The sequence below is a fragment of the Parasteatoda tepidariorum genome, chromosome 7 (assembly GCF_982258835.1).
Source record: "Parasteatoda tepidariorum strain Cologne lab strain chromosome 7, Ptep-v5.0, whole genome shotgun sequence".
Lineage (NCBI taxonomy): Eukaryota > Metazoa > Arthropoda > Arachnida > Araneae > Theridiidae > Parasteatoda > Parasteatoda tepidariorum.
Window position 1 is genome coordinate 36,902,755 of NC_141761.1, and position 10,883 is coordinate 36,913,637.

At 27.8% G+C, this 10,883-nt stretch overlaps 1 pseudogene; it reads right to left on the reverse strand.

The window, feature by feature from the left end:
• Nucleotides 1–5,968: 5,968 nt before the first annotated feature.
• On the reverse strand, nucleotides 5,969–7,069 carry LOC107443962 (octopamine receptor beta-2R pseudogene; annotated as a pseudogene).
• Nucleotides 7,070–10,883: the final 3,814 nt, after the last annotated feature.

The following is a 10,883-nucleotide window of genomic DNA, read 5'->3' on the forward strand; positions in this document are numbered from 1 at the left end:
ACGAAACAATAGTAATCAGAATTTATCAATATCATTTTAATAAGTTAGACAATAAAGATTTATTGTTAAAACATTGACAAAATATTTGTAATGAAAAAATTTTTTAATAAAATTTTTAACATAATTAATCATACATTGTTTCAAAAATGTGTCATAAATTTTGTTTTATACACTAAAGTTTTAAATATTCAGACGTAAATTTTGTTTAAACTATTTCAAAATATGCAATTTGTTTCTTTCTGGAATAAAAAATTGCTTACCTCAGGATGCATATAAAATTTTTGATGATTTAATGTTTAAGTGCTTTCTAACAAATTGGAAAGCATAGTTTGAAAGAATTAACTGGTTAAAATTATGAATTATGCTAGTTAAATATTGCTACAAATTAATTAACTAATATGTTTTGAACTAATCATAATTTTTTCCTTTTACTGTATTTTCTGTATAACAAACAATTCTTTCAGAGTTGTTAAAAATCAAATTTTGTTAAAAAAAAAACACTTAACTATTCAATACCTAAAATTTTTATGTGTATCCTGTGGTAAACATTTTTATATTCCAAAAAAAATATTTTCTTTAAAATAGCTTAAGAAATATACGTCAAAATATTTCAAATTTTTTTCTGTATGATGCAAATTTCCGACACATTTTAAAACAATGTATAGTTGAAAATGTTATTAAAAAATGTCTCATTGCAAAGATTTTGCCAACGTTTTAACAATAAATATTAATCTGTCGAACTTATTAAAATTAAACTGATAAATTTTTCTTACTATTTTTTCATAAATTAATAACCACTAAGAATTATTTATATAAAAGATAATTTATGATGATTTATCTACAGTTATTTACTCATAATTAAATAAACTATAACGTTTGATAAATTAGCAATACTAGAAAGTTAAAACAATTGTTAAAATATTCAATATTTTAATATAATAACATATTCAATAATATTTTTAATATGATGCAAAATATACTGATATATTTGCTTAACTTTTGCTTTCGGAAATAAAATTTAATCTCGAAAATATTAAAGTTTGCGTATCAATTTATTATGTTTTAATATCTTCTAAAAATGATTGAAATATAATAATTAAAATAAATCATTGAAGAGCTTTTTATTCTGGACACAGTTCAAAACGCGTGTTTAAAGAAATAAGCATAGTTTAAATTACACGTTTAAAAAAATGGAAACGAAGTCCCGTGTTTAAGAAAATGGACAGAACAATTGGTTCCATTTTTTAGTTTTTAATTCTGAAAAGTTTAATTAATCAAGTTTAAAGTTTAAATATGAAAAGTTACAAGTTTTTTTAAAGAATAAACTAAGGTATCCAAATAAATTCGTAATATAATTTCATTCATTTGCCTAAAGCACTTAGAGCATTTTTACAAATTACGTTTTTTTTAAAAGTCAACCGTTGTTTTTACAAGGTTTCTACGAGTCTTACAAATTTATAATAATGATTTTTAATTTATGTTGTAATAATTTTGTTTTGAAGCAAATTACTTTATATTTTAGGATTCTTAATACAAAGAGTTCACCCATCTTTAAAAATATTATTAATAATTGAAATTAACTAATTGCAGATTATAATGAAGGAGTTGTTAGAATTTGGCACACAATTAATTGCTCTAAATTTACTAGGCAAAAATGAAATTATAATATGTGGAATATATGGAAACCATTCATCAGTAATTATTTTTAATTACCTAATGTTATCAATTTTTCCACAATAATGCATTCTATTATTTAAATTGCATAATTTGAAACTTTTACTACTCTGAATTTTAGAAGTTCAATATAGAATTCTTTCAATAAGAATAGAACAAAATATAGGTGCTTAATATTAAGTTCTGTTTTAGTATCCTATCTTATTTCTTGCAATTTTGTTAACTAGTTGCTTAGACAACAAATTCTCTAAGTTTTCTTATATTTTGCTCTGTTTTGATCAACTTCTGATCTTTTTTATTTATTCATTCTGTTTAAATTAAGTTAAAATTACGAAAAATTAAGATATAGTTTTCATTTTTGCAACATTCGGCGTATAATTACTCTTGATATCGAAATTTCTCTCTCTCTCTGCATATATATATATATATATATATATATATATATATATATATGTGTGTGTGTGTGCGTGGGCGGGCGGGTGGTTGTAAAACAGGCAGGCTAAAAATGAGAAACAGCAGATTTAAAATCTTAATTCAAAGAATAAGATTTCAGATTTAATAAGTTTCATTAATAACGCATAAGCTGCAAATAAATAGAGTCCAATAATATAAGATAAAATGTAAAAATAAGCAAAGAAAGAATCAAAGAAGGAAAAAACACGTTAAATAGAAACATAAAACTAATAAAAATATTGCAAATTCAAAACAAAATTAAAAACCAACTAAAATCAAACAAAATAATAACAAAATATATAACCTTGTCTTTCGCTCACAAGATTTTATCCTCAAAGAAAGCGCTTTCTAGAACAGAATTAATAAAGCCAAAGCAAAATATATCTGCACAATAGTATGAGAAACAGCTAAAGGGGAAAAAAAAGAAACAGATTCAAAAATAAAGTTGTATCAAAGAAGAAATCACTAGTATTCCAGAAAACAAAATACACATACAAATAGAAACATACAAGCGCATCTACAGCGGGTGAGTAGAACGGTACTTACTAATATCTTGAAATATTAATTGAAATTTTATAACTGTCATACGAACAGGCACCCTAATTCTGAGTTTTAGACTACCATGATTTAGAAATATTTTCGTAATTAAATTTCCAGATTTCAAAATATGAAAATAAAGCGCAAGTAAAGGATAGTGGGATATATGTTTAAGGAGTGTTTATACGAAAGGAAGGAACCACTTTAAAATTTGTCTGTTTCTTTTGTTCAAATATAATGGATAATTCAAAGTTTATTCTTAATAAAGAATCAAATTTTTAATACATTTTAATTTGATGATTTTTATAGTAATAGTTAGCATTTATTGAATAATATTGGAGATGGTTGATTAGTTAAAAAAAATGATCTCGAATTTCCTCGAATTGAATTTGCACATAGCAAAGATATTAATCTAGGTAACTAATAGATTTTTATATAAATATATTAATTTATGCATCTTAATATGCAATTATTTTAATGATTTCGTATAGAATTTAATTATAGTTGCTTTCATTGTTTTTGAGCAAATTTTGAAAAAGTCTGTCGATTTTTTTCCTTGGATAAATAAATATTGCCGCAAATTTTTTTAATTCTATTTATTTGATTAAAATAAAGATTTGATTAAATTTTTTAGAAGCATTTGAATTTCCTGTAGTTAGTTATATCAAACTTGAAATTTTTCCTTTTACCCTATATATCAACAATGAAGACATTTCTTCTTTTTTAATACAAAAAAACTAAAATTATCATCAATTATCAAAATTATCAAAGAAATATTTATTATTTAGGGTAAATGTTTATTAAGAGAATTATATAATTTTAAAAATAAAAATAATTTGAACATCTATAAATTTATAAAGAAATTTGATATTTAGAGTATAAATTATTTTAAATAGTATAAAACTAATACAATAAGAAATGACGAAAACTTCCATCCACATGAATAAAAGGATGTTTTCTAATATAGAGAAAATTATTAAATAGACGCATATTAATCAGAATTATCCAGTAATTGAATTCACAATTAATATTTTTATAATCATAGTAATAAGTCAAAAGAATATTTCTTAGGGAGTGAGATGCTATTAAAGAAATCTAAAAAACAAAATGTCGGAAACGAGTTGATTTTGTTGAATGATACCTAAAATAGGTTGATTCATTACAATATACCATTAAAAACCAACTTTAGTGATATTGTTAAATTTTCTTAAAAGAGTGCCAGGTTCAGTTAAGTGAGTATTTGAACCAGAAGTGATTTTTCTAAATTTTATAGTAATTTCATGAAATTTTGGTTTGATTATTCAGAACGAAAACTGCACACTTCTTGTTTTAATTTTTAACCTGTTATTGAGAGATAGAAACTTTTATTGATAACATTACTATTTAAATTGTTGAACTTGCATTTTTTTTTATTCATTAATTCTTTACTTAAAAGTTCAGCATAGAATTTCTTACGAAATACATCAAATTTAATTCGAAGTTCCTTAATATCGAGAAAAATTTGTTGAATTGTTACAGTTATTATTAGTAAGAAATTGTTTTTAAAATAATTATCTGCAAAAATAAACTACTTATTTCTATTCTTTGGATAGCCTTGAGGTAAAGCAAATCTATTTGAAAATCTTAGAAAATAATTATTGAGATTTTTAAGTAAGCAATTTAGAATTTTATTGATTGAAATGTGGAAAATGGGTCATAATCTTATGCATTTCAAGATTAAATTTCTTAATTCTAAACTTTCCATGATATTTAAATTATCAGCAATAATATATTTATAATATTTATCAACAAATTCAAAATATATCTTCCTCTTAGTGACATTCATAATCGTATAAATTCATTTTTCTGACATTTTCATTAATATCATTATTATTAAAAAGGACCCTACTAAGAATTTTATTATATTTACAACTTTTAACTATGTCAAACACATTTAGTAGAAACAAATTTTAAACTGGTAAGAACTCAATATAAGATAAAATGTAATTCAAACATAGAAAGACCCATAATGCATAATTTTAGAATTTTTGTGAAAACATAAAATTAAAAATATATTTACATTAGGGGTCACAAATTAATATTTTAGCGAAGAAAAATGAGCCGCTTTTGCAATGTGTCAAATACCTGAAATGCAAACTACCACAAAAAAATTCTTGTAAAAAAACAACATGATTCTGGTAATAAAACCAAAAACAATGGTATTAAACAATTTTTTTGGTAATTTTTCCGTTCACATTGTAACTGTTTCGTCGAAAAATCCAGTTTTCAGAATTTTAGTTCTCTTTACCAAACATTTAGATGATATCGAACTATAATCGAACTAAGAAAAAAAAATCCTACTCAGCAAGTAACATACTTAATTTTAGAAAAATCAGATAGTATTGACTATAGATTTTTGTCAGTCTGAGATGAAAAACATTAAAACCCATTAGATTGCCTGTTAAAAGTAGGAGCTGCTTCGTCTAACCGTTTTTTAACTTCCGCTGTTTTCACTGACAATCATAAAGAATTCGGAAAGAGTTAAAGTCAGAATCATAAAGTTTATTTCAATATTTTATAATATCGATTCGTCAGATTTATTTAACGTTTTTGTTTTTTTTTCTTCAGTTTAAATATTCACAAGATTTACTTAACTAAATAGAGTATATTTCACCTTAGAGTATAAATAGATTGCATTTCTTATTTATCTATTTTACCTATTATTATTTATTTATTTGCATATTTATTTTTAATTAATTTTTCTATAAAATTTTTTAACACATTTATCCTGAGCAATTTATTTTTAAAATGAAAATTATTTACGCCTCAAATACTAAAAGATGTTTTCTATGACAAAAAAAACAGGATTATACAGAAGATAGATGCATTTATTATCTGCATATTTGAAAATATATAGTCCTGTGTTTCAAATATTTCAAATAAAGTATAAGTTTTTGAAATTTTGAAAATTTGATAACAATTTCGTAATGTAAATATTCAATTATCAATCAGTTCAAAATATCAATCAGTCAAATCAGTTTGAAGTTAATAAATAATCTTTAAAGTGCAACAAATTAAAGAAATAAATCACGATGTTTATTTTATAAATAGATTAATTATACTCCAAATATGAAATATGCGCATTTAATTATGAAATTTAGCAATTGTCTGGGAATGTGATTCTGTATGCAGTAAATAAATTGATGAATATGAGAATAAATATATAGATAATGGTGTCCTACTATTTTAGAAAACGAAGTAAATCATCAATTTGAAATTAAAAGAAAATAAATAATATTATTGCTTACCTTTAAAAAATGAGTCGATTTCCTTTGTGATAATTGTTCTATAACCCGTCTTTTATATTTCCAGTGAATTCGACGCAATAGTCATTCTTATGAATATTTTAGCTTCTACTGATTATTTTTTTACCACAAATCCCCGTAATAATGTTTTTGAACGATTCCCGAAAGTCTTTGTTGAAGAAACAGTAAATAATTGGATTCAGCGATGAATTAGCATATCCAGTCCAAAACACTATTTGTAGTATTATTTCGGGACATTCGCAGGAGGTACACAGGCCTATGGTGTTATACACAATAAAAAAGGGTAACCAGCAAGCAATAAAAGTGCCAATAATTATGCCAACTGTCTTGGCTGCTTTATGTTCGTTTCTTATCGTCTTCCTCCATTGGAGTGAAGTAGAGGGTTCAGCGCCTTCCCCAGGTAAATTAACTCTTTCTTCAGCTATTTCTGTGTTCAATAAGTCGATTGCTTGTTTGGTAGCTACGTTATAGATACGGATGTAGGCTCCAATCATTATAGTGGATGGCACCCAAAAGCTGACGAAAGAAGATATTATGCAGTACATTTTATTGACTATGAATTTGCATGTATCAGGTTTCATTGAGCGCTCCTTCAGGTATTCGTCAGTTGTGTGCCAGTCGAAATAAATGGGTACAATGCTAATAAATATAGACACTAACCAATTAATTGCGATAATGGAAAACACTTTACTGCTGGTCATTTTCCAGCGATGGTTAAAAGGATAAACGATCGCATAATAACGTTCCAAGCTTATACTGCTTAAATGGATGATCGAAGATGTGCAAAAAAGCACATCGGCGCTATTCCAGAAGTCGCAGAGGAATCTATTAAATTTCCAAGTTTCACTTATTGTGTGAACGGCATTAAATGTCATAGCAAACAAAGCCACGAAAATGTCAGCGCAGGCCAGAGATACTATGAAATAATTAGTGGATGTTCTTAGTTTTTTCGTTTTGTAAACACTGGCGATAACGAGAACATTTCCAAGGACCGCAGAAAAAATAATTGCAATGAAAACAAAACATTTCAAAAGCAGTATGAGAAAGTCGCCTAATGCGAGTTCGGAAGTTTCCGAAATTTCACCGAATGTTTGGTTCATTTTAGTTCTAAAACACTAGTTGCTTCTTTTAGCGCAGATAGTTCATTGAAGCTAAGTCGACAGCAGCCGCCGGTGTTTAAAAGTACCTAGGCGGAGGAAACTTTCGATCTTCATTTGAAGTTAGCGGTAGCTAGTTCATTGAAGCTAAGTCGACAGCAGCCGCCGGTGTTTAAAAGTACCTAGACGGAGGAAACTTTCGATCTTCATTTGAAGTTAGCGGTAGCTGCTTATTGATTGAACTGCCTTTTTAAGATTCCTGGACGAGGGAGGAGGATGCTCCCTGTTAGAATGCGCGCGATGTGTTGTATGAGAATGCGCGATCATCATCAAAGTCAAGGATGGAGATTAAATGGTAATCGCGGTGTCAGTTAATGCAATGTTTTCTCCAATTCCACGTGCTATTAACAACATAAAATTGAAATTCTTTCATTTACACAAGTATACAAAAGTTTCTTAACTAATTTTTGTTGCATTCTGATTGCTGCTTTTATATTTGAAAGTAGTTTTTAAAGTTCTCTTTTCTGATCCAAAGTTTTTTTTTTTTTAAAAAATCACAGTAAGACAGCTAGGATGCTATTATTTATCCATGGACATGAATGCGAAGCTTTTATTCACTATGTCTCCATGTTTAAATTAGATGTAAATTTAAAATAATAAAAACTTCTCGATTATGGCTACAATTAACTATTTTTGTTTATTTTTTTTTCGTCTTTTAGTTAAGGTAAGTATTCTTTGTTGGTAAATTCTTCTTGGCTCTTGTAACTGAATGTTAAAATTCATTTTTTTTCTCATTTATAATGATGAGATATACTGTAAATGAACATATTTTAAAGTATATCTCCTAGGATTTGATTTTAAACTCTTGGATGAAACGTTGGGGCAAACTAGCCTTCGCAGAGAACTTATTGATGGAACTAACTCTCATTTGAGGTACATAGAGGATAACCACGAAACCTCTCATGGTGAGCCCGACACCCCGGGGACTCTAACCCATGATCTATCAATCTTTTATATCAGTACTGTGGTCAATGGTAGCCGGGAGCAGAATTCGTATCAACCAGCCACCTTTTGGATTCGAACCTGGCTAACCTTATTGGGAGACGAATGCTCTATTCCCTTAACCAATGCGACTTGCGGTTCTTATTGAAATAATCATCTAAAGGTTTAAATATTATTTATTTATTAATTCTATGATTTTTATGTTTAGTTATACTTTGTGTAAAACCTTCTGAAACATAGAGATCGTCGTCTTCAGTAGACATGCCGGGAGACCCTATATTAAACTATGTTTACCTAAGTTTAGCTTGATTGAAACTTAAAAGCTTTCACTTTCTCAATATTAAAAATAAATTTAAAACATCTAAATTTTTATAACTTTGAAGAGTAAAATCTCTTTTGAATATCCATCGCATGGAATCTAGATAATTGCCCTAATTCTCCTCCTTTCACCGAGAAATAAAATCTAATCAAAACTACCAGAATATGGTAAAATTTACCATGTTCTTGGCTCTATGATAACAGCAAAAATATCGATAATTTTTTCCGAAGTGCTTTGGTAATGGTAAAATTAAAATATGTTTTTATATTATGCGATTAAATTTGATAAATGCTGTAAAATTGGGAAATTTTATCATAAAATAATTAATTTTTCATGATTTAATCAAGGTACGTAATTTTATCATGGTATTTTGGAACATGGAAAGTCATTTATGAAGGAGAAATCCTATTGGGTGGAGTAGAATGGGTCTGTGGTTTGTCAAAGATGTCCATTAAAAGATAAATACAGTCGCAAGACTCAACAGACACTCAAAAGAATAACCAGCTCACCTACCCTTTTCGGAATGGTTCAGATGCTTTTCACGAGGCTCATCGGATCACCAAAGGGGTACCCATCAGTATATATTCAACTTCGTTTACGACCACTAGCGTTTAACTCTGTAACCTTGTAATTTTGAACCCATTGTAGAAGACAAGGGAAATCCTGGATTCATCAAGTAGTGGGAGAAATTTGCCTTCGTCGAGGACTTTTTGATGGAACTCTCCAGCATTTGCGTTAAGTGGAGAGGAAAACTACGAAAACCTCACATGGTTAACCTAGCGGCAAGGGGACTTTAAACCATGATCCATCTACCACTTAGGATATTTTACGTCAGCACTGTGGTCGGTGCAAGCTGGATGCGGAATTCATATCGACCAGCCATCGTTGGGATTGGAACGTGGTTCACCTCATTGGAAGGCGGACGTTCTATTCTCTGTGAGTCATCACGGCTCCCACCAGGATATAAAAGAATGTCGCAGTATTCAGTAATTATTAAACTAAATGTCTCGGTATTATAGAAATACACTATGACAACATATTTATTAGCACTGTTGCTTTAAAGTGCTTAAGATTAATATTTGCAAAAAATAATCATTAAAATTAAGTAAAAATATTTTGGAAAATAATTTTTCAACTTTAATTATTTTCCTACCTTTTTCAACCAAAATAATTTTCTAGCCTTTCGCATCATAACTATTTTGACATGCAACGGTAACACTAATGAAAGTAAAATGATAGAAAGTACAAAATGATTTTGATTTCAATTTAAGGCAATAAATTCAGGGCTAAGGAGCTGGTTGACTCCTTTGAAGAAACTCTCGTCGAGCCAAACCTCCGGTTTTTGATTGTGACGTCACGGCGGCGCAAAGCTTGAACTTTTACTTGAAGAATGGAGCATTCGGTCTAACTAATATTGGAGCATTCTTTTATGTGGCATATTCCAAGACATGCGTTGTTTTCTACAATGATTTTTCTCAGTTTTTTTTTAAGGGAATTACAAAGTATCCACAAAAATAAAAAATTCAGAAATAGGTTGTTATTTAACTGCGGAATTGTTTGAAAAAGCGTTTAAAAGAGATACAGCGAAAATGTAGCGTCTGAAAATAATGATATTCTATACAACGTTGAAGATATAATGCATGACTTAACCAACTCCATTCTTATGTCTTGGGATATTGACCTTAATTTAAGAAAACATTATCAATTCACTAGAGAAAGAAGGACTAAATTATATTGCTAGATACATAACATTTCACTTTAAAAATATTGTCTCAAAATTAGGAATACCCTCTTCTCAATACATCCGACAACAGGGGAGCAACTTATAATGTATAAATCTCTTATCTGCAGAATAATTACTTGTTCCGTCAGCAGCGTCAGAAGTGTGCCATGAATTTGAGACATTTTTCAAAGTGTGCATGGGACATATCTTACAGAAAATCAAAAGTGTCAATGGAGAACTTGAATTAGAGGGTCGATATTCCACAGTGAATAAAACAGCTATTCGCTTATTTTGTCGTCTTCGAACTTTTATAAGAATTCGTCGTCTAAATAGAAACCGCCCTGTTACTTTACGAAAGAAATTAAAAAATGGGTAAAATAAATGAAAATAAGAACTTAATTGAAAAGTATAACGAATTAATAATTAAATTTCTCCTAATTCCATAACATAGTTTTTAATGTAGTTACTCTAAATATTTCTGATTTTTTTAAATATATTCTCTTAAATTTGAATATTTCTAAACAATTGTAAAATTTCTAAAATTATTATGAACCTAAATTATTATTTTGTTACAGTAATTAGTATTTAAGGTTGTTGTTGCCAAATGATTAAGTATAAACAAATTGCTATTGCATTAACAGCATATTTTAAAATCAGGATTTTAAATTTAACCCAACTTTACAAATTATTGTTATCCAACAATATGTTGCTAAGAGAGTGCCGATATTTGATTTAATTTTTTTTTAATAATAAAAGTTAAAACTGAAAATTTT